The sequence below is a fragment of the Mycteria americana genome, chromosome 3 (assembly GCF_035582795.1).
Source record: "Mycteria americana isolate JAX WOST 10 ecotype Jacksonville Zoo and Gardens chromosome 3, USCA_MyAme_1.0, whole genome shotgun sequence".
Classification (NCBI taxonomy): domain Eukaryota; kingdom Metazoa; phylum Chordata; class Aves; order Ciconiiformes; family Ciconiidae; genus Mycteria; species Mycteria americana.
The window spans coordinates 69,576,361-69,599,705 of NC_134367.1; positions in this window are offsets into that span (position 1 = coordinate 69,576,361).

Consider the following 23,345-nt stretch of genomic DNA (forward strand, 5'->3'; position numbering starts at 1 on the left):
GCTTACTCTCTTTCTGCATCCAGGGAGTGTAAGAATAAAACCTGGAAGTTTATTTTCATTATCAACTTTTCCTGTGCAAAAAGTTACGCTAAAATAAGGGCATGTTCCCAACACCGCTACTCAAAGTGGGCAATGTAGCATAGCTGCAGTGAGTTTCAAGTTGTTTCAAGTCGCTTTTCAGCTGACCTCTGGGTTTCATTTACACTGATTTTTCACCAACTTTCTGGTCACATTTAGTTATAGGAATAATGGAGGCCATGGGTGTTCCTAAAATTAGCCTGTAGGCTAATACTTAACAATACATGAGCTCTCTCCATGTACTATGCTGCTTAGAAGCAAAAAGAGGAATAGGAAAACGGTGGTGAAAAGAGATCAGTATGGCAAACGGCTGTGTGAGGAACAGCGATGGGCAGGCTGCCCCACCATTCTCGTGCTTATCCAGGGAGCCTCCACAGTACCACCAGCCCCAAGGGCAGTAACAGTGTCTTTGCTGTAGAAGGTGGCAAATGAAAACAAACTGGAAATGCTTGTTTAATTTGGCACACTGCCCACTCTGGCAAAAAAGTCTCAGGGGCCTTTGCTGTGATTTTTGTCACCTACGGCATCTGCTGACTTAACCCAGGCTCCTAAGAGCTCGTTGTTTTAGAAAATTCAGGTCACCTAACATACACGCAGAGCAGAGTAGCCTTCAATACTTAGGCTGTCATTCAAAAATCTCCTGAGAGTTACATGCCTGAAACTCAATTAAGGATGAAGAGCTGAATCAACACTACGAGAGTCTGGGCTGGTGGTTGCCGAATTTCTAGATGTTTTGAACCTGATAGGCCAGAAAACAATCCCATCTGGGCAAATGGCCTATTTTAGCAATCGGGATTAAGCTGACAGAAGTTTTCTGTAATTTGTCTATTTCTTTAATAGCAGAGACACATTGTTACATTAGTTAATGGGAAGAAAAAATGTTTAACAGTTAACGCGATCCTTTATGTGGCGTGCCATCTGCGTATTGTGTGCTGAGTGTCCCTGGATGTGGAAGAGAGGAAATCATACAGAATTTCAACCTTGTCTTCTTTATTGTCATTATCTTGGGCAAGTATGATAAATAATCATGTTTATCTTCTGGAGCATATACAGTTTTAATCAACCTATTAACCAGGAAGACATTTTTCACGGACTTTGGAAGGCACAAAAAAGACATTATCTCCCCATAAGCAATCCATTTCATGGGCGCTGAGCACTGGAAACTTAGAATGGAGAGAACAAGACAAGTTATTTTTCCTTTCACATCTAAATAAAGCTATTTGCAGAGACTTTAGTCAAGCATATTTGGGGACTAATCCAGAAATTCTGGAAGGGAACAAATCGGCTTTTGTAGACTGTTATGCAGAAAGTGTAAGAGAAATTTTTAATCCTCCATGTCCAAAAATCATCAGTTTTATTTGGTTGAACACTTGTTTCTATGAAAGAGGTTTTGCTGTTAATTGGAGCTTCGAGAGAACCAGGTCAGTTATTCATCAGCCTGACAACTGGGGATCCTGCTCTCCTTCCAGTTTGATGTGTTATTCTGATCATCAGCAGAGCAGGGAGCAGATAGTTAACAATTAGCAATTTGGGTATGGGCGCAATTCTTCCCCTATGACTGCTAGCCCTCCCTCTAGCTAGCCGGCACTCACGGGCCGGCGTAAGGCATTCCTCTTCCAGGAGAGAAGGTGCAGCAGTCACTGTTGCTCCAAAGAGTTTAAGCAGTCGGTGCCATCGGCTCCGCAGCATAAGCTGAAGCTGGCGGGATCCCCTTCGTGAAGCTGAAGGAGTCGTTCGCTGAAAGCAGGGCCAGTACCTGAATGTCTGCAGGCACGTGTGTGTGCACGCGGATGCATGCGCATGCGGACACATATATGCATAGAGCGAGCGAGAGAGGTTTGTACAGCCATTAGACAAAACGTAACAGATAAATATGTGTTCTTCTATTTAACTTAATTACCAATGGCTAAGCTACTAAACTGGGGTGACAGTTTTAAAAGCTATGCGACCTGACAGGCAGTATGAAACCCAGTCTTCTCAATCACAGGGAAGTTCCCCAAAGTGAAACTCTTTTACATATGTAGGGTTGAGGAACACACAGGAACACCATCTGCCTCAGTAGCTCTGCTGAAGCTGTTTCATTTAATGTCAATAATGCAATAGTTACTACGCTGGAGAGAAAGAGAAAAAGCCTGAGAAGCTGATATGACAATTTTGTGGTCAAGCTATTCACTCGGGATAGGAAAGGGTGAAGTTCAAGAATAATTAACATAAATGGGGACAGCTTTGGCAGTGGAGAGGGATGCCTCCTGTGTGGGATATGCCCTAGGACAGCCTCCTGGGACATGAAGACCTCTTTCAAATTTTATGCTTTCTGCTTTGCTCTTCATATGTATTTTTTCCTTACCAAAAAAATAGAGTAAATAACTCAGAATGGGAACATTTACTTTCATGGTTGGTTGGATTCTTCCAGTACAGAAACATTTCCTGTATTCTCCCCAAAAAGAAACATTTTCACCTCAAGACTGAACTTATTTTTATCCTGCGCCACTGGACTTAATTTGCATTTGTCTCTTCTGTAAGGCTTCTGGAGTTCTTGCAAGCAATAGCAACTGATTAAATGCAATTCCTGATTCCTATCCTCCCCCTTGGCTGTTGGACTATGACTTTATATTGACAAAATGTACTGGACAGGTTATTGTTCTCTACTCTGCTTGGCTACACAGCTTATTTTTTATTTGGTATGACATCTCAAGAGTAGTGTGTAGACGATATGCAGAAAGTCTGGGATTCACTCATATATCTGGATCTGGCTCATCGCTTTCATACTCCGTTGTTCTAGAGAGACACACGTAGATCCATACCAGTTCTTTATTACTTCTGCTTGCCCTTTCATTTAGATCCTTTTTTTCTTTAAAAAAAATGAAAAAAAAGTGGTTTTAGATGTGTGGATTTTGGATGGTCCCAGCGAGAGCTTTACTGATGATGGATAGACAGACAATAGTGACCAACACTTTTTTGCAGCCCTTTAAAGGAGAAGGATTTTCAGATTGGGGACACAGGGTCACCTGCCTTTTTTTAAAAAAAATTTTGGCTTACTATGTTATGTAATGCATCTGTATGTTCTGTGTGACCGTAGTGTGGCTCTAACATAGAAAGCTATTTCTATGCATCACAGGTTTATATTGATGTCATTTATAAGAACACACTATGAAGTAAAGAAAATTTACTGGCAGTGATCCTGTTGAAAAATAAAAGCTCACATATCAGAGATGACTTACACGATGCTAAACACTAATCTGATATTAAAGTACAATGCAGTCAAAACCAGTATTACCTGCAGCCAATGCTTTTCAATGAATGTACTGGATTTCTATTCCCAACTCCAATAGACATCTGCAGAAGCATACATTGACATTCTCAATATTTAAACATTTAAGTGAGAAATAAAGTGCACCTTAAAAAATATACAATAAACTGTATAACAAATTAACCTGAATTTTTAGGCCAATTGCTACTGTATACTCACAAATGATAATAATTTTGCTAGCTGACTGACAAGTCACAACAGAAACACTTATGTTTTGAGTTAAGCTGTTTCCCCCTCTTTGTTGTTAAGTAGCATTCTTCCTCTCCAAAACTTACTGCTCTGGGCCCTCACTGTCATTAAGAAAGACCAAAAATTTTCTCTGCACCAGCTTTTGCTGGCAGATAGAGGAACGTTGGAGAAGAGTTTTTGAGTCTGTGTCAGAATCCTGTGGCCCCTGGCTGGCCTGACCTCAAACCAGCTGTAACACGGTGGGTTTTGCTGGGTTTTTCTTTTGGTTTTTGAGTTTCTTTAAAGCTGAAACTTTGAAGCTCAAAATCCTCAGAAGGAACAGAAAGAGAAACCTCATGCAAACAAATACCACTGATCTTTACGCAGCTTTGATCTCTCATATATCTACAGTGCCTTTCATCATGAAGAAGCCCAATAAGATTTATAAACTGCCTTCAAAGGGAAATATCTTATCCTCTATACCACAATGTGCACACCACTGAAAACCAGTCTTCAGAGTAGATGATGACCCATAGCATGATGTATATTAACAGGCAGTAAGGCAATAATTAGCAAATACAGAAGAACACGTTATTTGGCAGGATCTACAATACCAGAGAAAATAGTAAAGACCTCAGTTTTGAATGGCATGTTTATCTAAACTGGAAAGAGAGGCATCTTTATGGGACTCATGGAACTACAAGGGCAGCCTGGCAGCATGTTACCTCAGTCCTGGTCACTACCTCAAGCCCAGTTAGCCACCACATGTGGTCAGTTTGAGACTGTCTACATCCCTGGAAGCTGTTGCCCTGTAAAGGATTCCACGAGGAAAAGACAGAGGATCACGGCAGTGTCTGCACACACGAGCATGCACGCACGCATGCACAGTGTGACAACTGAATCTTCAGCTTACACTGAGGATGTAACTCTTCTCCCTCCTTTCCATTAGTCTGAATCTTCTTTGATTAACTGAGCCTCCAACTGTCTGAAAATTGTAGGCACCCTTGAAGACTTTCAGGTAACTGCAGCCTCTACTGCGTTTCAAAGCTAAGGCTTAGGTTACTAAGCCATCTCCATAATGTCTGGGTATGTGGGAGAGGACTGACTGGGCAGGCTGTTCCAGCCCTGCGCCCATCTCAGACCTTGGGTCTCCTCAGCTTTCCACGTAGCAAACACCCCAAGGCCCCTCTACCCTTCAAGACCCCTGCAAGGCAGACAGTACATGTTAAGACAGATATGGTGGCGAGCAGAGGAAAGAATCTGATCACAGGGGGCAGAACAGCCTTTTGTGAACCATTTCAGACTCCTGGGTGCAACAACCCCTAATGCCGGGGATGGCTCAGCAGGAGTTTTGTGCTCTCAGTTACGCCAACCTATCTTCAGGACAGGGGCTTCTGTATCTCCTCTAAACATGCGCTGGTACCCCGCAAGACTTCTGCACAGAAAATTTATAGGCACATTGCTGTTCTCTCTCCAGATCTCTCTTGAAAATCATGGCCTTAGGGAACACAACTGAAACAGCTCTTCTCCCTCCTTTCCATTAGCCTGAATCTTTGATTAACTGAGCCTCCAACTGTCTGAAAATTGTAGGCACCCTTGAAGACTTTCAGGTAATTGCAGTCTCTACTGCGTTTCAAAGCTAAGGCTTAGGTTACTAAGCCATCTCCATAATGTCTGATCAATGAAGTGATCAATTAGGAATGGGAAAATGAGCTACGGTACAGCAAGTGGAATGGCTAATGACCTAACACGGAGAAGTCTTTTAATCTCTGGCTCCCATGACTGCGTGCCGACCCGCTCCCCCACAAAGCTAGCAGGGTCCTGGAAAGTTGAAAGTTACCATTAAAAAGAGAACAAATGGATACCAGATAAAAATCAATTAAAACTAGAGGCATTGTGAGGACCTAGAGTGGGCTCAGGAAAAATTCCAAGTGTTTGTTTAATGGATATGTGAGATTGTTTGCCCTGGTAACTGTGTCTCTGTTTGATATGTATGAGGCTTTGAATATTTTATAACAGTGATGGCTGTGTTCACTTAAAGGCAGCTGCTTAAAAAAAAATTAAAATTCCAGAAAACACTTTGTCTTTCAACTCAGCATTATGTAATGTTTCAGGCTTGATACCCATTTTCTTTGAAGGCTTTTCCTACTGATAACATCAGAAGTGTCACCCAGGAAAGATGTTTCATCTAAAAAAAAGTGTTGTTGGGTCTTTTTGGTTTTGTTTTGTTTTCTTTTTTTATTCCACTGACAGATAATGAGTGTTAATGCTTCATCTGAAACAAAAAATGATAGCTGAATTGGAAGAGTGCTAGAGAGGAGGGCACTGGGGAACACATTTGTGAGCCATCACACAAATTCTCAGAGAAGCCCAGGCAGAAATTCAGAACATCACATCTTAATGGAACATAATGTACTCCAGAAAGAGTAGAGATAATGTACCCTAATGTATTCAATATTTGCCTTTGATGTAAGCTTAAGCATTATTCCATATGTTTTACTCCATCACTAAATTAATTTTGGTTGGAAACCATCACACATTAATTATCAAATATGACTAAGCTCCAGCTCACTTGTTTTCCTAGGTTATTTGATGTCTGCTGTGAGATGGTTACATTGCAGAATTTTGTTTATAATAGCTGTGGCTAACATGTTAACAGTGACTCTGCCACATTTGCTAGCTATCAGGCACAAACATAGCTCAGCTGTCCGTGGAGGAGACTGTATAGGAAGGGAAAGACCTGAGCCTCGTCAGACACTTTGCACCTGCACAGGGTCTTCTTTAAAACCAAATAGAAGAAATTAGAATCAAGTTTTACAGGGAAAGAATCAACCCGTTTGGACTGAACATTTTATACATTGCATGGCAATTACTGCAAGCAAACACTTGCTTGACTAAAGAAGGCAGGAGTTTATTAAAAAATATTCTCAGTATTACAGACCACTTCCTGACCTAATGATTTATTTTGTTTTGAACATATTTTATGTGAATTTTCAAGAACATTTTAAATAATAGATGTGCCATAATTATAGCCTGTGTTTCTTATGAGAGGGGGTTTTACTATTCAGATCTTGTCATTTTAAGATCAAAAGATTTCTATTTCAGAACTGCCTTCCTTGCTGAGCTCTAGACAGACAGAATACTTTGTGAGTTGCCAGATCCTTAGCTGTTGTAAGCTCTATTACCATTAAACTAAAGACATGTTCCTGAAAAAATCCTTTATTACACAAGCAGCTTATTGCAGTATTGCCCACGCTTTTGTAATAGAGAAGCCCACATTCCCTCTGAAAAAATCTAGGGACCATCTTGTGTGAGTGATACCAGAGGGTTTTTCATCTAAAGCCAACTATCAAAAAATTTGACTTAACAGTAGAATTGCAGTTTTTATCTATTTGCTTACTTAATCATGGATGTATGCAGTTTTTTGCAATGTTTCATCATGTCTTGTTGATCACCAGAGATCCCTGAATTACATGGTAAGAATAGGTCTTTATAGTCAAAGAACTAAGGGGAAAAATTTATGCTTCAGATTTAATAAAGCTTTTCTTTGTGAATTCATCATGATAAAGTAACAGTTCTATCAAAAACTAAAGGTTCATAAATCTAGACCCTGTTGTATGAAAAACAACTCATCCAATCTGCGTCATCAGTCAGATGTGGAGAACTTGCCCCTGCTCACAGGTAGGGGAGGCAGTGCTCAGCTAGCGAGGAGGGAGTATTCACAGCTAGCATTTGGCTGCTCAAATTCAAGGCTAAATGACAAAAGCAGTCTGAGCACAATAATGGCAAAAATCACACAAACTGCAAAAGCTTCAGCCCAAATATTTTCAAGGGCAAAATCTCTCAAGAAAGATGATTTTTCCTATTATGTGTCACTTCAAATGTTGTTAGGAAAACATATTGCTTCCACATTTAGGCTCTGACAAAAGATACATTTTGGGTTAGAATGGACATGTATTAGTTCTACTTATGACCTGTCTCTAGTGATGTGCCAACCTTGAAGCATTTGCTTATTCCTGTTAAAACTCCTGCTAGCTTCACTTGAGGCTTTAATGGGACATTCGTTTAAGGGGATACTGCTGCAGCAAAAAATAGCCCGTAAACCTCCTCTTCCTGCAGCCACATCCTTTGCCATCCCCTCGGCTGAGCTAGCAGCATCAGTTGTGCAGCTGAGTGACAGTAGGAGCATATTCAGGAGCAGATTCAAGCTGAAAGACAATTTCTCCTGAAAGGATTATTTCCCAGCTGCTCTGGTTCCCTGACCTAGGGCATCGCAGTGCCTCAGCTTGTGCTGGCACAACACACAAGGAAGGGAAGGGATGGGGACTATTTTTGAGCAGCAATGAAATGCCAAGCAAACCATGATCTTGGTGAAGATAGATCTGGAGCCTTTGATTGTAAAAATCATGACCTTAATGAACAGGAAAACCCATTACAGTTCTGCATGATTACTTTCACATTGAGCTAAATTCTGCAGGCTTTAATCACTTTTTACCAAAACTTCTGCAGTCAATGAAATGTCACTGAAAGACAGGCAAAGCTTGGTCTGAAACATAAAGCTTTAGAAGAAGGGTGAACGGCAAGGAAGGGGGAAAGACATGACAATGGCAGAGGTACAATAATTAACTTTTAGAAAATCTTGAAAAATAAATCTGACCAAAATATTATGTAATGAACACCAGAATCTCATCTTGTAAGACAATGTTTGGAATTAACTTTTACTTTTTTTTTATTGTCCTGCTGGCCATCTGTTATCATTATTCCACTTTCCATTTAAAAAGCTTTCTCATCCTTAGCAGATGTTCAGTTTTTCTACATGTATGTTTTGTAATTCCTCTCAACTCTACTAATGGGCTTTGTACTCTCAGAACTACAAGTTTTCTTATATTGCCTCCACAGTGTCTGTAACATCCTCTTAAAATTTGAATAGAAAGCTATTGACGACTCCCTGCTTTGAGAAAACAGTATTCAAACTTCCTCACAAAATAGCCTTTGCAGTTATCCCTAATGGGCAGTGGCTGTAATCCCTGGAGTCCCTATTCATTCTGAAAAACAAAGTTGAAAGCCTGAACTAGCTTTACTATAACTCCTAGTTGTCACAAAATAAATGGGTTGTCTGTTCATACGGTAAGGAAAAATTTGAGCATGGGATGTATATCTGATACTCCTTGCACTTGGCCTGAAATAGAGTTTTTCCACTATTTTATGTTGTGTAATAGAAGTCAATGTGGGTGATTAACGGTAAAACAAGTAAGGGAAGTATCACAGAATGCCATTTTGCATCCTGCCAGTCAAACGAACATAAAGGATGCATGCCTCCCATACGACAGGTAGAGAGGTACGAAAAGTCGAACATTTGTATGGCATATATTGCAGCACAACTGCTTCCTGACATTCATAAGTTTTAAGTTTTCTAAAATAGGCATGTACCTGTTTCCTTTAATATATCTGTTAGCGTTTTCTTTTCCCCACCTCTAAATTCTCTCCTATTTTGTAAAATAATTATACAGTTAGGATTTGTACCAGTGGCTGGTAGAAGAAATAGAGGCAGAAACAGCAGAGGAAAGAAGAAATGGATGCTTGCAATGGGTGGAGAATATGGATTAAATGAAAACCCCAGTAAGATGAAACTCTTCAGAAAGGCAGCAGGTAAATGTGAGAGATGATTAGACTAAGGACACTATCTCTTCCTGAAGACCGACAGACATACTAAAAGGAAAGATGTGCAGAGGTTGCTGTTTCACGCAACACTGCCCGGTCAGAGACATTGGTATGTTTGCTAGCACAGCTACACGAGTGGGAGTCAGTCAGTTATTAGGCAGTGCTGCAGATTTCTGAGGAATACTGCCTCCTTGGAAGGAATATTCCAGGGGATAAATTTGAACCCAGCCTCAGAGGCATTGCATTCTTCCATCGTTGCTGTCTAGCAATTAAGGTTTCTTCAAAACAACTTGCTCCCAGCCATCTGCATATTTTAGCTTCCTTATCTTTGCAGATTTCTCCTCCTGCTTTCTCAAATAGACTTTGTTTTGATTTTTCTCAATAGCTAAAATAGCACAGCCTAAAACAAGGCTGGCATGATACAAGCTTCCTCTGCCCCCCTACTTGCTGGAGGGTTTCAGCCTCCCCACTTATTTCTGGATCTGTTTTTATCCCTGCTGCCACTCCCAGCAGGGGCATGAGGGAGGTCTGCAACCTGTGTGGAGCTTGGCTGAACACTGTAAGAGAAGTGATGAGGAGAGCAATTTTAGCCATGAATATCCTAATGAACCTCCCGTGCTGACCTTACACACTTCTGATTAAGCAAATATGCAAATGTAAAGCAGTTCAGAGCTGGATTAGCATTCAAAGATTTTTAAAAAGCTACTGTGGCTACATGCAGAGTGACCTTTAGGCCTGCTCAAATCTGCTAGAATGCAGATGGGGAAAAAGAAAGACATTATAAAGACGGACTCCATCTTTTTCATGTCTTGCAGCCACCATAAAATGGGCCACAGGAAGAAATGAATATCCAGATCAGGGTTTTATAGCTGGTTATGGGACAAGAGATTATTCTGCATCATACCTGGGGATGTCTCTTCCAGTACCTTCCAAAATCAAAAAGTTAGCTCAACAGTTGGTTCGATCATAATCCTGCAGGTTTTGTACTTTGAAAGATGAAAAAGGAAAGCTGGTAGATAAGGATCCAAATCTGGGTCCCGATGGTGCTACGAAGACCCAGGGGGGATCAGGAAATCCAGGGGAAATAGGAGACATACCTCAGGGTCACAAGAGGGCCATTATAGGCAACTCTCAGGAGTCTGCTTTTTCTACCGGCTGGTGTTCAGAAGGTGACTGTTGGGAGCAAACCCTTCAATTCCCGTTAATTAGAGAAAATTTCTGTAATGAAGAGATACTCCATTAGCACTGCCAGGTGCTATGGTGTGTATATTGCAATCCAATGACCCGAGCTGTGGTTTTAAGACTGGATATCAAGATCCACAGATGCCTGAATCTCATACTACTAAGAGGAGGGGCTCGGTATGGAAAACCACAGGAAGGGAGAGGTTAAGAAATACTGTGCCAGGATTAAATGTTAGAACCATCATTCTCTCAAGCAAGTTTTCACAGCCATTTGCAGTCAACTGCTCTCACTACGAATACACACCTTATTTCAAGGAACACAGCAGTGGAAGAGACCTCCTGGGTTCTCAAGACCCTGTGATTGCAAGGACCACATTATATTCTCCACTTCATAAATCAGGGATTTAGTTGCTACTGTTCTCACTATATCCACTGAAAGCCTGTTCCAGAATGGGCTTCCCTTATGACTGGGAATTGTCTTCTAATTTCCAGGCTAAATATATTCATAGCTACCTTTCACCCATTTGTTCTGAAACCTGACTTTGTCTAATTATTTCCTAAGGCCTGTTCTGTATCAATGTATTTATTTTCTTTCACTAAAATTACTGCTTGAAAAGATACTTTAACAATGAAAAATAATGAAGCAGGAGGATACTATAAGCCAGGTGAGATCCTCTACTGGTATAAACTGGTCTGACTTTAATGCTAATGTGTATTGCCTAGGCATTTAAAAGAAACTGTTCATGTGTTTGTTTTCAGGTTAGACATGAAAACAAATGTCTGTGCTAAAAGGCTATGAATATATCCATAGCAAACACATACGGAACTACACTTTCGGGTAACATTTCTGCCATTTTTTTCTCAGAATGCATTAAAAAGAAAAACTGAATACTGAAAAAAAGTTTTCCTATTCTGATTTCCTCTAATATTTTGTTAAAAACACTTCTTCACTCTTGATCACATTATATCCCTGTGTACTTAATGTAGTAATGTCTATTACTGTTTATTTTTGCATCAATCAACTACATATTTCTAAATTTTGAAGGTATTGTGGAATATATTTGTTTACCCAATGCATACTTGAGGTTCCAGAATATCTTTATGCAGTTGGCAACAAAGCATTATAATACATTATTTTATTTTTCTTGCTTTGGACATAAAAAATAAGGACCAAAATTTACTGTGGCTCAAAATACTATAATATGTTCACAATAATTTGTTCAAATTACAGCTAAAAGGCCTAAAAAACTTCTTTTCTATCTTAGAAGCAATCACTCAAAGTTTTTGAACCTACTGATTCTTTGCATGTGCTAGGCATTTTGGAAAGGTTCAAGTACTTATTTTCCAATACTTTGATAAATCAAAGGAAAACAAAAATTTTGGCAAAGATAAAAACAAGAATATTTAAAACCAATAACATGAAGCTATAAGGGGGAGTAGAAATAATTCCATTTCTAATGATGATAAAGCACATATTTCCTGTGGTTTAATCCCCATCAAGTTTTATTTAAAACTCAAAGAATAAATATTCTCCATATTTTATGCCATTTTAAAATGACAGGCTTCATATGGGCTCTGAGGCAAACTCTAAAATAGCACAGGCTGATTCAAAATGAGATCTGAGTCCTGCAAGAAAGCTGGCTGCTCTGTGCTTATCACAAAATGTGAAACTGAATTTTGTACCTTTACATGTAATGAGTCTTCATACAGTAAATATCTTGCTTTATTTCTGCCCAATATGAGAAATACATACTGCAGCAGTGGGATAAATATGGCTTGACTGTGATACGAGCCCTTCTGCTTATGAAGTCTGCAAACCAGAATCAAAAGCTCCTTTATAAAAACAGCCTACACTTTAAGAAAGAAAAAAAAAAACAACAGAGCTTTATGAGACATAATTGGGATCAATAGAAATTACTGTAATTCTGAGATACGTTCTATAGGGTTTTAAACCATCCTTTAGTATTCTGTAGTAAAGGCATAATTATACATTAAATTATAGCAGATGGCACCAGAAACCTGTAGAAGTATCATTTGTTAATATATTCTGCTGGGCTTATCCATCAAGGTAGTGCAAATTGGCATAAATTACACTTTCTTTTGGCTCTTTGGCATGTTGATTGCATTGCGTTACATTCTCTCAGGGCTCTACTCTATTCTTACCCTCTAAACTATGACTAAAAAGTCATCTTGCTTAAACTTAATTCAGGGACAGTGAAATCTTTGAATGTCAGAGCTAGAAATCCCAATGGCTGGTACTAATCTTATACACAAGTCCACTCAGCTCATTTTCCTCCTGAACTAGATAGTCACCCTGAAAAGGATAGTTGCCAAGAAGACAGACTGAGGACAGATTTAAAGGAAAGAACAAAAACTAGAAGTGGAATTAGATCCAAGCAGATCCTTCCCATGCAAGTAAAGAAAGATGCAGGAAAGTCAGCATTTGGATCAGCTGCTTCTGATGGTGCAGGGCTGAGACGACGGTAAGGAGGGCTATGTGCAGTGTCACCACCATGTCGTGGTTCTTCTCCCGGGCACAGGGTAGCCTTCCTTGTCAGGGCAAAACTCAGGCAGCCATGTTATCCAGCTACAGGATCAAATTCAGGCTGAGGTTTTGAAAAATGGTCTGGTACGCTTTATTCATCCAACAGCTATGTGCCAGTAGCCTTCTGTGTTCACAGACGAGTAAGTAAATGTCCCATTACAAAGCCTCACAGCAGCAGAGGAAAAGAGCAATGCAGACTGCAGACACCTGCATGAGAGGTAACCAGTCTTCCTTCGTTCTTAGAGCCTTGCAAAGAAGTCAGAGACACCTCTCAGATGTCATCTCTTCCAGGGCGAGGGCAGCCAGGGGAACACTGTAGCTGGTATTCAGGGCAAGCAAAACCGTGAATCAGGACAGTCAATTGTGGTGGGTTGACCCTGGCTGGACACGAGGTGCCCACCAAAGCCGCTCTATCACTCCCTTCCTCAGCTGGACAAGGGAGAGAAAATATAATGAAAGGCTCGTGGGTTGAGAGAAGGACAAGGAGAGATCACTCACCAATTACTGCCACAGGCAAAACAGGCTCAAAATTAGTTTAATTTATTACCAATCAAATCAGAGTAGGATAATGGGAAATAAACCCAAATCTTAAAACACCTTCCCCCCACCCCTCTCTTCTTCCCGGGCTCAACTTCACTCCTGAATTCTCTGCCTCCTCCCCTCAGCGGCGCAGGGGGACGGGGAACGGGCGTTGTGGTCAGCCCATCACACGTTGTCTCTGCTGCTCCTTCCTCCTCAGGGGAGGACTCCTCACACTCTTCCCCTGCTCCAGCGTGGGGTCCCTCCCACAGGAGACAGTCCTCCATGAACTTCTCCAACGTGAGTCCTTCCCAAGGGCTTCAGTTCTTCACGAACTGCTCCAGCATGGGTCCTTTCCACGGGGTGCAGTCCTTCAGGAGCAGACTGCTCCAGGGTGGGTCCCCTGTGGGGTCACAAGTCCTGCCAGCAAACCTGCTCCTCTCCGCTCCAAACCTGCTCCAAACCCTGCTCCAGCGTGGGCTCCTCTCTCCACAGGTCCTGCCAGGAGCTTGCTCCAGCGCGGGCTTCCCACAGGGTCACAGCCTCCTTCAGGCATCCACCTGCTCTGGCGTGGGGTCCTCCGCGGGCTGCAGTGGATATCTGCTCCACCGTTCACTTCCACGGGCTGCAGGGGGACAGCCTGCCTCACCATGGTCTTCACCACGGGCTGCAGGGGAATCTCTGCTCTGGTGCCTGGAGCACCTCCTCCCCTCCTTCTCGACTGATCTTGGTGTCTGTGGAGTTGTTCCTCTCACATATTCTCACTCCTCTCTCCGGCTGCAATCACACAGGGTTTTTTTTGTGTGGGTTTCCCCCCTCCCCCCCCCTTCTTATCCCCTTAGGTAGCACCTATCAAGAGGTGCTACCACCGTCGCTGATGGGCTTGGCCTTGGCCAGCGACAGGTCTGTCTTGGAGCCGGCTGGCATTGGCTCTATTCAACATGGGGGAAGCTTCTGGCAGCTTCTTACAGAAGCCACCCCTGTAGCCCCCCCTGCTACCAAAACCTTGCTATGCAAACCCAATACATAAATCCATACCATTGTCACCTCCAGCTAGCCTGGGAAAAGTCACTCAGAGGAGTAAAGCTGAAGCTAATGGAGCTGTAAGGTACCGGCTGCCCAGCAGAGGGTAGCATTCGTATACGGAAAAATTACTGCACCTCGAACTCCTGCTTTCTGCTGCATCTTGTACAAAACCTGGGAGTCTCAGCCTTTTCCCTTCTTATTAGTTCATAGGTAAATGAACTAATAATCTGATCCTGAACACTTAATAAAATATGGAAAAGCATTATATTAAAAATGTTAAGTCAAGATTTAAGACTACGTATCTAAATGAAAATTTGCAGCAATGAAATAATTGAGATTCCGGAAGCAAAGTGGACTTGAACTCTCTCCATATCTTGCATTCTGCATATTTTACAATACAGACAGTATTATAACATTGATTACTGTGATGATTAAATATAGACAGTTTAGGAATGGCTAAATCAATCAGTCCCAATCAGGGAGTGGGACCTCAGTTCAGAAGGTGTTGAACACACATGTGCGTGTTTCTGTGTGTATATAAAATCAATGAGACAATGAGCATTTCAGCAGACACACACCTGAGCAGTGTGTCTAACTGCTAACCTGAGCCGACACACACCTTAATTATTACTAAGCAATTCTAGGCCCTTGGCTTTTAAGAAGTGGAGTAGGGAAACAATCTCTCCATGCAAAAGCAGCTGAAGTAGTATGATTCTTGAAGCCTAATTTTTTCCATTTTTTATCTTTGCAGTTTTGTTCTTTCAGTAATCTCATCTAGTTGCATTAATATAGGGTACATGCAAGAAATTTGCCCATGTTGAGAGGCTGAGCCACACTGGAGCTACTCTGCTTATTTGTGGTATTCCTTCCTTCTAGCTGTGCCTTTGTCTGAATTTATGTCTTTACAATGTGGTACTGCTTAACTTTACAAACAGGGCGGTGCCATTCACTATAAAGATGCTGGAAGACAGGCAAGTGGCTTGGATGTTCCAGTCACAATACAGAGATGATTAATCTACAAGGCTGCTACCCTCTCCAAGAAGATGACAAGTGTGATTAGGAGATCAAGAAAGAGTTTGGGAAGGGATGCTACATAAACAGAAGTTAAAGGGACTGCTGGAAGCAACAGCCATGTTTTAAGATGCTGAATTAACCTCTGGACTTCTAGAGTGCACCCATAACTGCGTGAGACACACCTGCTTTGTGTAGATGTAATTCATGGTAATGGGTAGAAGCCGACTGAGCAGAGAACAAATTTGTTAATTTTATGTATGATTTTGTGACACTGACTATCAGATTTACTGATCTTGTGGGTTTTGCCATACTGCAAAAATTGTGATAAAACATGCAACCTGTGGAAATGAGAATGTAGCATAAAATATATTTCTGCTCTGTGTCTTTTTGGAAAAAAAAAAAAAAAAGATATTGACATGAAAAATGCTCAAAAATTCAGTTGCCTGTGTAGGCATCCCTTCAGTGTTCAGAAAAATAAAGGTCTACACAGTTCTAGTTTATTTGCAAATCTTTCCCTGAGGAAAAAAAAAATTCTGTTAATTCTGTTGAAAAACTAGGGTTTAATAGTGAGTCAGTGATATTTTGTTCCTAATCCTGCAACACTAACTGTATTCATGTGATAAAAATACTGTTGATTTCAATGTGAACAGTATTGTACAAGGGTTTGCAAAGCCAGGGCCTGAGGATGTACAGAAAGCGGAAATTAGAAGTTAAATGAAAAGAAAACAAATGTTAAAGAAAGATGGGCAACAAAAACATGCAGAAAGAAGAAGAGAGAATAAAGCAAAGTACTAAAAAGGGGAGAAAAAAAAAGGATGGCATGAAAAAAAGAAGGCAAAGTTTGACTTTATATATTGTGAAATTTAGACATTCCTCATAAATACATATATCTATGTAACTCAAAAACCCACATCCATTTCATTGCATTTTTCTATTGAAAATGATTATGTTTTAAGTGTATAGTAGTTGTAATCTAATAATCTAAGTAATTTTAAATCCCCTAGGAATGATAAAGTAAAACACTGCCTATTTGCTTCTTTCATACTCTAACGCTTCCTGCTTTTTCCTGCTTTTACTTCTTACTTTTCCTTGCACAACAACTCCAGTTAAAAAAACAGAAAAATTGACATGCTCAAGTGTCAGCTTTTTAAAGCCTGCAGGTGCACCTGAGCCCCCAAACGCTTGTCTGATTTGGTCCAATAAAAATAATAATTGAAATCTTGCCCTGCCTACACCAAAACACCTGTGTGATCCAGTGTGACCTTCCTTTTTCCTCCTGCTGCAATTCAAAGTTTCTTATACTTTCCCCAGGCCTTCCAGCTGCCCTAATGACTCCATCCCACACTGACACCTTGCTTCCCTCAAACCTACTTTCAGCCTGTTCTTTATCCTTCTTTTCAGACGCTCTGGGGCTCCCCAGAGCCCTCTCAACTACATTCCAGTGCACAGGGTACAAATGCCCTCTCTTGCCTTGTCCTCCTCCTGTTCCCAAACCACTTCACCTATTCTGTCACCTCCTTTGTCTTATCACACTTGGAGTATAAGCTCTCAGAGGCTTAGTGTGTTTTCTTTCTTACTAACCTGTACAGCACTGAGTAAAGTGATATCTGGATCCTTGGTTAAGGTTCCTAGATATTATTATGATAGTACAAATTGGGAAAATGTGGAAAGTTCTTCTTTCAGAGTCTACAATTAGCTAAGGATGAATATGTTCATCCTTGTGATACGTTCATTCATGTAAGTGCTGGATTCATATAAGTTAGGCTAATTCACTTCAGTAAAGTTATCCTGAAGTATTTGTAGGACTGCAGCTACACTTCCACTGAGAACTCTACCTTCTACAATTATCACAAACACCTACATGTTGCTACAGGGGGAAACTTAAGTTAATATACAATCTGTTATAGATAATAGAGATGAGAATGCTCCCAGTCCACAATTCTCAGGCATCCAAGGAAAAAACATCTGAAAGAAAAATATTCATTTACGCCCCCACCCCTGCAAAGGAATACAAAGCTCAAGAATCCCAAAAATTCGAGGAAAAAAAACAATGTTGGAATTGGTATTCTGGGTGAGACTGGCCACACATTCCAACTGCAGAAAACTCCACAGATATTTGATAAGCTTGCCACATAGAAGGCTTATCCAAATTTTTGCTAGATAGAGGATGATTTAAACCTTGAAGCACAAACCCCTTCAAGAGGCAGAAATAACAAAATGAAAAACAAAATTAAGAAACTCCAGAGTACATGCAGGAAAATCTACTCCAGCAGAAAGGGAGAGAAAAAGAAATGAACTCTTCTGATAAACTTGTTTGTCATTCTTTGCAGAATACCTTGCAAGAAATACAGGATCTCATGCTGTCCACGGAGGCTCCATACCCAGTGAAGGACACGGCTTTATTGATATCTTGTTTTTACTTTCACCTCAGTAATGGCAGAGATTGTATCAGAAAGTTTTAAAAGCAAAATAGAGGTTAGATCCATTTTCGATACTCTAAATTAAAAGAATAAATGAATCACCCAACTGTAGTTAATGGGCAATTAACATAATTCTGGTCCGGTGTAGCTGAAAGATAATGAAAAAGCTGATTGCAAATGAACCAGCAGTAATGTGGGAGGTCATAATAGTCCCATAACTCTGAATGAGAAACCAATTTCTCCTCTAACACTAGATGCTTTGATTAGTGAAGGGCTTTATCATACTATGAAATTTGCCCGTGATAGTATGAGACATAAAAAAAAAGGTTCTGCTGTGTAAAGGGTGGATGGCTTACGGAACAGATACCCTGAGCAACTGCATGAGCCTGTACTAGCGATCATAAACTAGAGGGTAATTAGGAGTGCAGTGGTGAATAGAGAGAAGAGAAGCATATATCTGAGTAATGAGTTCACAACTGTACTACAGCAGGGCAACAACCCACCAGGGGAAATGCAGCAGGGTGTCAGACTCTCTTCCAGCCTGGAGACTGGATGTGCTGATGCCCTCTAACTTGGCCCACCTCCTGGAGACGGTGTAATTTCTTCTTTGTGCTCAATTTGTTCTTAGTTAAGGAAGGGGTAATGGGGTGGGATGAATTCCACCCACAATGTTTTCTCTTCTCTCCACTTACCATCTATGTCCTGATCCTATTAAAACTTAAGATCTTGTTCAGCAAACTGTCATCAGATAAAGTAAATTACATTTAATGCTAGTGGTAATGCTCTCAAAATCAAGAGAACAATTGTGTCTAGGGCAAGGACCGCCTCTTTCCCTAGAATTTTAAGTAAATCTATATTTAGCCCTTTTGTGCCTTTTGAGGGGGAAAAAAGGTAATCATGTTAGAAAACTGTTATGGTAAATGAATCTACGTCCTAGCAGCAGATGGCACATTAATAGGGTGCAGACACACAGAAAAAAAGAACTCACCCTCCAAACTGTATTTTTTTTTCTTGGTATTTTTCATCACTGTTCCTATGTCTTTTCTACCAGGCTGAATAAAATTATGGTAGATCTAATGGAGCAGACTTAATCCTAGTGCTAAACTTACATCATGACAAATCAATACGCTATTGCTGCATTATGCAAAATGGAAAAGGTAAATAAAGTGACAGTCCTTAATACTCAGAAATATTTAGCATAACACTTGCGGTGCATGGATTACAAATGACCTTTTTAGGCAGATTTTCCATCACCTTTTGCACCACTGTCCTGTTGCTAAACTGAGTGGTAACAGAAGTCACTAAGTCATTTGAGATGACTTCATCTTCTTGGTGTGTAGGGATGCATGCAACTCTGACAGGGGATCACCTGCGCACATGCCCCCAAGCAGTGAGTGCTATAGTAGATACCTGTAGTTCCTTCAGCCTGACTAAAATATGCGTCTTTGTGGTGTCCACAACGTACTAGAGTACTGGGTTCAACAAGAAAAAAGCATGTATACCAAGTAACGTTATTACTAGCCCTCCTACCCAACCATCCAAATAAACACCTCTCAGATAAAGTTTAAAGAAATATTTGTTGGAATAACTCTGAATACACCATATTTTTCTACTGAGAAAATTAGTAATAGCCTAAGAAAGAGCAGGTAATAACTTTAACCCACTTGGGAAAGTCAACATGGCTTTTACAATGGAGAGTCTTGTCTTCCAAATTTTACTAGGCTTCTCTAAAGACATCAACATGTATGTGGATGGTGTTAATTCAGTTGACATAATCTACTTGGATTTCCAAAGGCCTTTGAAAAAATCCTTCACAAAACATTTTAAGAAAGTTGAGCAGTGATGGGATAAAGGGAAAGGTCCCTGCATGGATAAGTAACTGGTTAAAGGGTAGGGCACAGAGAGGAAAAGTGAACGGATAGTTTTTGCAACAGGGTGTGTTCCACCCTTGGAGTTCCAGTGGGATCTAAGCTGGCACCTGGGACAGTCAATGTATTCATAAATGATTTGGGAAAGTAGGTGAGTAGGGAGTTCAGGAAGTTTGATGATGATACAGAGTTATTCAAGATAGCAAGGACAAGCATTGACCAAAAAAGTCCTACGGAGGAACCTTATGAGGCTGAGTGGCTGGGCAATTAAATGACAAATGAAATTCACTGTAGATAAATGGAAAGCAATGCACGTGGGGAAAACAATTCTAACTCCACATATTAATATGATGGAGTTGATCATTACTACTTAGGAGATAGATCTGGGGTTATGATAGATAGTCCTATGAAAATGTCAACCTGATGCTTAATAGCAGTCAAGAAGGCAAGTCAAATGTTAGAAAATATTAGGAAATAAATGGAGAACAAAACAGAGAACATCACTGTGCTGCTACAGTAAACCATCACTCAACTCCACATTGAATACTGTGTGTCAAATACCATCTGGTCCCCTTCTTTCAAAAAGGATAGAGGTAAACCAGAAAGTTTCAGAGGAAAGCAACAAAGATGATCAATCTGCATAGCAGCCTTCATATTAAGAAAAACTACTCAGCAGCTACAACAGGAGAGGCTAGCACACTTTGTCCTGGAAAAAGGATGACCTGTAAGAACATGACAGAAGTCTGAGAAATCATGAACACAACAAAGAGGATGGATCTTGACCCTTCCCACATGAGAACCAGGGAACATCAAATGAAGATAATAAGAACCACATTCAAAACAAACATAAGTGCTTCTTTGTACAATAGGTGGTAGACCTGTGAAAATCATTGCCTGATGATGCTGTGGATGCATAGACTAAAAGGGGAAACTAGACAAGTACATCAATCATCTATTGAGAGTTACCAAAAATACAGAGACTACATCTATTCAGGATGAACATAGCTGGAGTCCGGGAGAGCAGCAAGAGCAAGTATCGTGCAGAGACAGGTGCTGGGCTAGATGGGCCTTTGGTCTTACTAGTAATGGCTTTTAATATGATCTTACATTCTTCTAACAGATTGCTGCATCTGGGATATTCAAAATGTGGTTGGCTGACTAAGATGAGGGAGGAAAGATGAGGGAATGAATAACACACATGTTACACAATTCAGACAAATGGTAGGTACCTCAAACTTTATGTCAATACAGCTTAAGGATAACTAGTAGCTGGCAGAAGGCAATGCACACTTTGCAGAAGTAGGCCCTTTAAGAAAATTATGTAGCTTCACATATTTCTTCTTAACTCACATGAATCAATGTCTTTGTTTTCTTTGATTACTTTAACAGGACATTTCTTATACCAGAGAGAGACACTTTTCCTCCTTCTACTCTCAAATGAATTATGACAGAGATCACCTTATCTGGTGATCTGGGACAATTTGCCAGGCTCTCCCATAACCTTCCAGTGCAGTTTCTACCTTAAAGAAATATTTATACTTTGTTCACTATAATGAAATCTGAATGATTTCAGATAATGAAGCCAACTGGGAAAGAAGAAAAGGATCTAAATTTGAAAGAGACTGGGGGGGGGGCTATATAAAAGAGACTTAAATACATTGCAATAAAGATGGCATCACCAGATGGAGCTGTTACTTACACTCTTCTAAATTCTCCTTTGCATGCAAGGACCCTCTCAGTTTTAAGACCTTATATATTGCATAATTTTGTGAAATAATTTCTGTGCTCCGGACTATGGCAAGCAGCAGGGGAGTTTGCTGTCTGTCCTAGTGTCTCCACCAGACCTGTTACTCTGGGAACTCTTTGATGCTTTCTCGGGGCTTCTGAATGACGACATTGCCTGAACCCTTAACTACTCTTTATTCAAAGAGACTGCTACATGTGTAGTGGAAATAAAATATCCTACACAAGGACTACACCCAGTGTCTGCCTCACTGATTTCGCCCTGTCGTGGCAAGCTCACCTGCAAGGCTCTAACATCCAATGTTGCTTTGGCAGCAAGACAAGCAGTTACAGCTGATCCACACATAACCTTATCGATTCTATCTCTCCCCCCAGTCTTTCCAGAACAGTGCTTGAGATGGGAGCCTCGCTCCCATTTTTCTTGCTATAGATCTGCTTATTCTTTCTGTTATCAGCACTCCCAATATGCATTATCTCTCTGCATTATCAGTTACAACAAAGCCAAAAGAAGAAAAGCTCTCACTGTAAAATATTAAACTTAAAACCCCAGTTATCTGATCAAAAGCTTTGGCTCTTTCCCAGGGAAGAGAGCAGCCTTCAGCTTATTGCCCATAGAGGAGCCTATTCTTATTAATCAAGGCACCTCAGCACATTATTCAATGAATAGCCATGCTTGCTGAAACTGGCCTGGTTGCTGCCCCTGCGGATCCACGCTTGCAAGACTGTATTTAGAGAAGGTATCACAACCTTGGCAAAAATTGTCACCTCTTTGTTAAATTCTTGTCCGTACCAGACACTATCACAGGGCTTTAAATTCCACTTTGGAATTCTATTTTTAGAGCTCAAGTGGGATTTATATGGTGCTCTGACCTGACACAAGCTCTCTGCACAAGGCTGAATTTAGCCTTGTATGCACTCACTGCTGAAATTGCTGACTGTAATAAATTGAGGAGGGCTTGTTCTACATATGTCTAATAGGCTACTATGTACCTTAAATGTAGCATTTCCATGATTGCTAAAATTTCACCAAATGCTTGTAGCACAATATAAATGGCAAATTATGTTTGTAAGTTCACCTCTCATTGTCAGCAGCATCTGTGCTTCTTTATTGACTGTTGTAGAAAAATACCAAAACCTTATTTTAAGAATGAATGAAATAAGACTCCCAGGTTATTTACAGCTAAGAAGAATGTCCCCTTTTCAGCCTGGTATATGATCATGCTGTCGTCAGCCCTGGCTCCCTTCACTTGCATAAATTTTGAACTGTTGCCCAACTTAAACAAGTAGATAGAAGGGCACAGGGGAAGAGGTCTCATGGATATTAAGCTCCTTTGAGGTTCATTAGGTAGGGGAGAGAGATTAGTAATTTCCTGCTGACAGAAATATGCTTAACTCATATTAGACAGTAGAGAAGGCAAACAGGAGCATATGAAGACATAAATATCATAGAAAATTAGATACTGTTGATTTTCTTGCTCATGGAAAACATATTAATGTGGGGGAATAGATACACAGGAGATCAAGACCTATGTGCTCACAATGCTGTTATTTTTGTGGGCTTTGATGTTTGTGGTTCCAGCTGCAGGTGCAAACTGGGCAGCCATAAATGGAGGCCCTTAATATAAAAATATAGATTAAAGAATCAGTCCTGAGTGTCTTGCCCAAGTTCAACCAATGACGGGAACAATTACATACATTGCTTCAAACTGTCTGGTCTAGATAAATTTCTGTTTGAAGCCTGAGCTGGGGTAATGAAAAATATTCCCAGGATGGTCTCAATTTCATAACTACACATTAGATATAAGCAAAAA